The sequence below is a fragment of the Papaver somniferum genome, chromosome 5 (assembly GCF_003573695.1).
Source record: "Papaver somniferum cultivar HN1 chromosome 5, ASM357369v1, whole genome shotgun sequence".
Lineage (NCBI taxonomy): Eukaryota > Viridiplantae > Streptophyta > Magnoliopsida > Ranunculales > Papaveraceae > Papaver > Papaver somniferum.
In genome coordinates, this window is record NC_039362.1 from 163,526,802 (window position 1) to 163,534,371 (window position 7,570).

The window sequence follows — 7,570 nt, forward strand, 5'->3', positions numbered from 1 at the left end:
AACGTGTTTAATTAGTTGGATCATAATAGACGGAGGGTGCCGGGTCCTACGGCCCCGACAGTCAAGAGATTTAGAGGCAGATATAGTGCCCACATTTAAGTTAGTGTATTAGTTGATCCTGTCTATAATAGCCGAGAGCATATTTAGTTATTCGGGTCACGATAGAGTGTTTAATTAATTGGATCAGAATAGCCGGATCATATTTGGTCAACCGGTCAGTATATACGCATAAAATTTAATCGTCCGATAATGAATGAGGCGATTAATTTGACCCGACCCATAAAACATCAAGACCGCAGGTACCGATTAAATTTAATAAGATCGTATTGTTCATTGAATTTTATACACCAAAAAGTTTGTACCAACTCTGTATTGTTCCATGAGACTGTATACAATTAATTAAACTGTTGCGCATCGTACGTTCCATGAGCCATAAACCTAGTAGAATATTATAAACAAAAAAGTCTATAGGGAAAGTATCATCAATGTTATTGAAAAGGACCCCAATATTTAGGATTCACAACTGCCTGGCAGAATCAAGTCTTTCTGTCGTATTAAGTTTCAGCCATTAAAAAAAACACCAATTTCAGTAATTTACTTCAAAACGTAAACACCATGTCCAAACAGGTGAGCAGCATCAAGAGCACGACGAAATGGTAAAAGGAATTTGGAGAACGGCCAACAAATGAACGGTCATCTGGAGAATGGGGAATAAATGAGCGAGTATAAGCTGAACAGAAAACGGATGAGCATCCAGCTGGGGATCGATGAACGTTTGAACTACCAGCAGGGGAACGGGCATGACGAACAGGTGAGCGACGAATTGGTGAACAATCACTGGTGATCGAGCAGTATCACTCATGGTCAGGGCTTCAATCCTTGTTGCTCGATGGTCCCTTATCTGTCATAAACTTGACTGTTTTCCACTCCATTATCCGGACTCGGTCTATTTCTTCGATGCACTGGACTTCTACTTCTAGATCAACTATATTCCCTTCCTCTTCTAAGAATATCATCGCTACCACCTTGCTAGCTTTCATACTGAGGTCACATTCAACAGAGACACCCTGCCAACATCTTACTATAAACTACAAATGAACAAATCAACTATCCAGTAGCGAGATATATGGAACCAACTTACCTAAGAATTATAACATGCGATACCTTACCATAGGGCTCAAAATTATTTTCAATGGCACAGGCTTAATTGAAACGAACGAAAAAGTCCCACAATTCAATCCTGCGAAGCAGACCCAAGAAATTTAGCTGAAATAAACATACACATTACAAAGAAAGCACACAATTTCAACTTTAAACCAATGAAGAAAACAAATGATCCTTTTCAAGTATTAAGTTCAGCAGAGAATAGCTTCCTAGATGGGAAGTACATGTTCCACCGTTAAACAAAGGATTTCCCAAAGCAATACTTTAAGAGAATGAAAAACATGATGAGACGTTAATCAGAACGAGGAACAGAGCTTAACAGTACTAAAGAAATATAGTATAAAATTAGAAGATAGCCAATTAGCACTTCTGAATCATAAATTTACAATCTGAAAAGACATGAACTTGAAATCCAAAACCTTAAACTAACGAAGGACGAAAATTATAATCACCATAAACATAGACCTCAAGCCCACGATTGTCAGTTATGAATTCTGACACTCCTTCCAGTTAGGCCTCTTTGTAACTTGCACATTTGTCAAGCTTCTCTGAATCAACATGAATAAGGGGATTAGATGACATACATGGTATTCTGAATCAACAATATATTTCCAATCTGATTGCTGAGTTCGTAGTATTCTAAGAATGTGAAACCTGCTTATTAAAAAAAAAGAAAAGAAAAAAAAAACTTTTTCGGAAAGAGAAAAGCAAACACAATATCCCGGATAATTCGATGCTCAAACACCGTAGTAGCTGAAGTATCTTTCTATATCCTATATTTAGAATTGTTACCTTCTTCTTCTCTGTGTGATTCTCTTATGTCATCGGTTAGCATGCAACAGATTTAGATATTGAAATTTCCTCTTCTCTATCTATAAACTTTCCCACACCTATTATTATCCTTGACTAAGGCAGTGATACTATCCTGAGTTCTTACTATGTAAATTTACTTTAAATGTTTTTAGCAGCATTGGTTTGAATGTCAATTATGTTTAGAATGAACAGGTTCATTTCAGTGGAGCTTTGGGGAGATCACCACGAACAGATTTAAGTTTATTGCAAAAGGTTATGCTATTATGAGTTTTAATACATTAAACTTGCGGTGGAAATCATTTGCCTTTAGATAATTTCGTCTGAGATAGCACACATTAAGACTCAGGTCGTTCAGGTGTCAATTGTCTACATGTAGTGGCACAAAGGAAAAGAAAAGCATAAATAGAGAGATCTACTGATTTAGGAGATTGAGTTACCGTGTCATATAGAATCATACTGATGATGTTTTTTTATCATTCCAACGTCAGTGCCGTTAAAGATATTCCCAACACAACTACTGTAGCAGAGTTCTTCTTTTAAAAATTCACATGGATTGCAGCTCCCCTAAGATATGATTGCGGTCGATAAGTACTCATATCCTGTAACCACAAAAAAAACACTTTTCCTTGCCTTCAAAGCTCAAATAACTACCTAAAAGGCTAAAACCCCAGCGAGAAACCAAACCAAGATAAAAACCCATACTTCATGAACTACCAAATAGTGAATTTGCCATAATGAGAAAACAGTAGTAAAGTAGAAAACAGTAGTAACCTTACCGTGGTTCTAAGCTGAGATTAGATTCATTGTGTACATATTTTGTAATCAGAACACCCAAACATCAGATAAAGAAAAATATCAAGACGAAATCAAACTCGAACGAGAGCGAAGAGGAAAATTCAACAGAAAACGGAATGAAAGATGCCAAAACAATGAAATCTGCATTCAAAATCAAATCAACAAACCAAATAATGAATAAGAAATGATTGAAACAGGTGCAGACCACAATCTGCAACTCCGGTCCCAACTGGAACCTACTTATCAATATAATGTGCATAAGTCCAAATTCCGAAAACATAATCACAGTTTGGAGTCCTTACATTTTTTTCAATGAAGAGCAAAGCTGCAGCTCAGGACCAACAATCCTCAGCAGAACCACAACTGCCTATTTCAAATCACCATTCCTGAATTTAACATAAGCAAGCAGAACCCATCAATCAATGACACTTATATGTTATAATCCACCAGAATCAAGACATCAACTGCAGCTGTAATTATTCACCCAACATCATCTCCACCAAAAAGCTTGAACTGAAAATCCTAGGCATTCATCTAAATCAACAAAACCCAGAAACCAATCCTTGCTTCAGTTCACCAACTCATCAAAACCCAATTCTTATATTTCAACACAAACCATGAATATCAACTCCAATCTATTCTCGATTGAAACCATGAACTATGAGCATCAGTTGCAAGCTCATCATCTGTAGATGTGAGTTCTATTATCCACCCATTCAATCATATCGATATTAGTAGCATAATGTCCTGAAAAACTTAAAGTTTGATAGCTTGTCATGACTGCCACATAAAAAACATGAATGTACCTTACTTGAAGTTGAAGATGGCCGAGCAACATCATAATATTAGTTTTCCTAGATTGATTTGGTTAGCGTTAATACATCTAACATGATATGTTTTTCGATGCAAATAAACACAGATGTACGAATGCTAACCCAGTTCAGCTAGGAACAGCAGTTTGCGTCAACACCTGTCAGCAAAAAAATGGAATTTCACTTTTGGTCCAATAAATGGATCGTGTCTTTTATCCTACATATTGATTTTGCTACATCCAGAGACACACACAGTTCCCAATTAGAATATTCACGCACCTCATGTTATACACCATCCATAGCATTGATCTCGCCATGCACCTGAATTTGAAAGAAAAAATATCTTTAAAAATAAATAAGTACTTTGAAGTAATAATCTAAATAAAAATAACAAAAAAAGCATTACTATTGCGCACCTACATGTGTGAACACTCCGCAGCAAAATTTTGGTGTCGTTATAAACACCCAAGACTATAAAATTACATGTCTTTCCTTTAGTTAGAAAAGATTGCTCTGGACATATTTCAACAACTCCTTGTCGTATCTACACGTTTAAACAAAGCTAATTATTTAATCCATACAATAAACCTGTTACTATTCCAAAATTCACAAACAAAAATAATTGTTTGATACACAAACAGGGATTTCCAATCCTGAAAAAGTTGCAGAGAATGACTAACGTACCAGCTCTCTTTCTGCATAGATTTTTTGGTGGAATCCATTGCAAGTCAGATTAAAACATCCCTTGCTCTCAACCAACCCAACGTTTATTTCCTTGCACATGGACGTCTTTCCTTGTTGTTATGTAAAAATCATCGAACATAGTACAATATGTACATCATTAAGTTCTTAAAGCATGTGAGACGATATGAATTACTTTGTTATGCGGGTCTCTTAACATATTGGTCGCATCAAATACTGATGTCTTGCGTCCTGTGTGATTCAAGGAGATCAATGATTAGGATGGAAACATTCTTAGAGTAAAACACAATGAAGATACCTCACCTTGCACCAATTATAGCATTGAGATCATCTCCCGTTCAAATAATAGTGGTAGTAAAATCAAACTCCGTCAGCAAACAAAGTCATCAATGAACTCCGTTATGAGTTTTCTCTATCAGCCACCAGTTACCGTCATCAATACCTCACACCAAAGTCGAGCAGCAAACAATTATTCTTCACTGAACTCTCGGCATAAAACAGCTCCACAGACTCGTTTAATCCATTCGACCACAGAATCATCAATAGCTATCACAGGCACATTCTCCATCATACCAATTGAATTGAATTTAATCACAGCTCTTACCTATGTCCAGTGCTTCATTGAATTGAATTTAATCAAAACTAATAAGATTTAAGGCAACTGGAGGAGGCATTGACATTGGTACACTTGAAAGTGTTTTTCCGCAGCAGCATTCTTTTCTATCTGCAAGATGACAATTAGGACAACAATACTCTTTGAAATGCCAGAAAACAAAGATAACCACAAAAAAATTATGCATACCTCAGCTAACCCTTCTTCTATGTTTGTTCGGAATGCATTGCTCGCATTCTGAAGTTGGGAAATTATATCAAAACCTGGCATGGTCTCAAAAAGTGAGAATTAAGCTACAAAATTCCAATGATCAAAAAGATAAAAAAAAAAAGCTTAAACCAGCAGCCTGCCAGTGATGACCCAGTGTAACTCATGTAGTGTACGATGGGGTATAGTTGAGTAATTCGGTATAATCCATACAAACCAGTAGTGCAGGTCTGCTTGTCTCCAATCTTCTTAAATATTGCGGCAAGTTCATATCAATTAACGTCAAATAACAAAAATTATCAGTAACATAGAAGAAAGTTATATCAAAAACAAATTAATCACGAAGAAGATACAGAATTAACAAAACCTTAAGTTGTGCATCGGAAGAATTTATAGCAGGTGACAGACTATTGTTCATAGAATTACCCACATAATTTTGGCCAACAAAAATGACGTTTTGTTAACATCCTGTCTGCAGCAAGAGTCTGGTAGAATAACAATACTTTGAGGTAAACACCCTAGTTCAAGTACAACTCTTATAGTAAACAATAATAGAATTGTCGATTAAGGTCAATCTAAGCAAGAACGATGGGTTGGGGTTCCATGTCGATTGCAACCATAGAAAGATGACTTTTTAAGTTTTGATATTAACCTTATATATTTTTCTATCGCTACAATTAACCACAGATGATTAAACCTTACTTTGGTTGTGCAACCGAGGTTTGACCAGTGGCGTTGGGGCCGAAGCACCAGATCTTCTTTGCAAGATGATCTTTCTAGGACAGTCTCACAGAATGAAACAGCAGGGTCATACTTCACAATTCGCGCACCTCCCATGAAATCGTCCTCATGCAAGTCTGCAAACAGATTTCAAGATGGAGTTCTCCAGCACCTGCAACAATGTGCTCGCCCGAGTCCTCAACTGTACAAACCACCATAAGATCAGAGTTTGACAGACGCTTAAGCCCTTCCACCAGCTTGGGAAGGTCAAAGGCAACCTTACACTGCACAGCAACATGGACGAAGGGAGATATGGAAACTTCATCGCTCTGATAGGATAATCATCACCTTCCTTTTCGTTTGTGAGGGTCGCATTCTTGGTGATAAATTACACTACAACTCATACCAACCAAAAACCTGTAAACACCAACTAACAAACCCATAATCAAAATCAAAAATCAACCCAAAAAATAAATAACGAATAAACTAAAAGCAAAGAACCAAAGAATATAATTTTTGGGTTTATATATGTATACCTTTTTCAGTTCTTCTTTTATTCCTCTTCATCATCATCTTCTTTCTGATTCTACTTAGCGTCTTACAAATTAAATCCCCTGATAAAATATCAATAAACTGTAGTCAGGGATCAACGAAGCCCAAGATTACAAATCTCAGAGATTTACATGATATATATATTGCAGTAGGATGGTTTTAGCAATTACCTGCTTTTCATCTTATTCATTGGCCGCTCTTAGAGGTTCTGGTACACATCAGCTGATGGATTGTAGGTTTGCATACAATCAATGATAAATACCTGGCAAGCTGTATGAATTTAGCTCCGGATTAAGCTAAATCACTTTTGAAAGAAACTGTAGCAAAACTCGGCAGCAGCAATGAGACTTCAGTATAATCAACCCAGCTGAATGACCTAATTCTCTACCCTAGTGACCCCTTAACACTTACTTCAAGCTACTCAAGAATGCGCAAACAGCAAAGAGATCGAATTTCTTATTAAAAATTTTTATTTTTATTTTGGGTTTATATAGGATTATGCTGTTAGAGAAGAAGGTGAGGAGAAACCAAACAACAACAAATCAAAAACAAAAGAGCCTAGGGTTAGCCTGATGGTCGTCATTGAGAAATAGAATCCACTGAACCGAATCACTCTAACCAAGTCCCAGAACAACTTTCGATTAGAAAAGAAAAAAAAAATCTGACGGTCACGAATTACTCTCCAAATCCAACGGTGGTCTTTATCCACGACATCACCACCATATTTCCTTGATGAAGAGACATTCATTTTTCCTAAAATCCTTTTCCAACCCAACTTCATATATTAATGTGAAGATGACATGGTTTAGTTTTTGTTAGATATTATCGAGATGAATGTCAAAAACTTGACATTCACTTTGACAATGTTAAGCTATTTTAGTAACTTTTTGTTTAACTAAAATTAATTACAATATGTTAAATAACTATTTTTAGTTTCAATAAAATATTTAAATTACTAAAAATAAAATTTACATTTAATCAAACAATGATGACAAACAACACCAACGGAGATGAATTCTTTTTCCCCCTAAACTTAAGGAAAAATTGGAATGAGAATGTTTAAATGTGTTGCCAACTAAGAATCAAACACAACAACTATTGCAGAAGCTCTAATATCAAGAAACCTTATAGTTGTAGTTATCATTCCATATCAGCTAGATTAGGTTCACTGTACATGAGTTGGAAGTCATTT

General features: G+C 36.0%; 1 long non-coding RNA gene across 34 annotated transcripts; it reads right to left on the reverse strand.

Moving 5' to 3' along the window:
* Positions 1 to 316: 316 nt before the first annotated feature.
* On the reverse strand, positions 317 to 6,941 carry LOC113283486. Of its 34 annotated transcripts, none has more exons than XR_003327477.1 (15): positions 6,549 to 6,941; positions 6,363 to 6,440; positions 6,105 to 6,243; positions 5,809 to 6,028; positions 5,474 to 5,591; positions 5,089 to 5,354; positions 4,590 to 5,010; positions 4,269 to 4,517; positions 4,001 to 4,128; positions 3,864 to 3,905; positions 3,075 to 3,742; positions 2,754 to 2,913; positions 2,415 to 2,576; positions 1,617 to 1,712; positions 317 to 1,240 (listed from the first exon to the last, which is right to left on the reverse strand). It is a non-coding gene; the product is annotated as an uncharacterized LOC113283486 (long non-coding RNA). The 34 variants fall into 34 exon arrangements; XR_003327482.1 differs by having other exon boundaries at positions 5,089 to 5,162; positions 5,324 to 5,354; positions 5,474 to 6,028; XR_003327491.1 differs by having other exon boundaries at positions 3,075 to 3,158; positions 3,579 to 3,626; positions 3,708 to 3,742; positions 5,089 to 6,028.
* Positions 6,942 to 7,570: the final 629 nt, after the last annotated feature.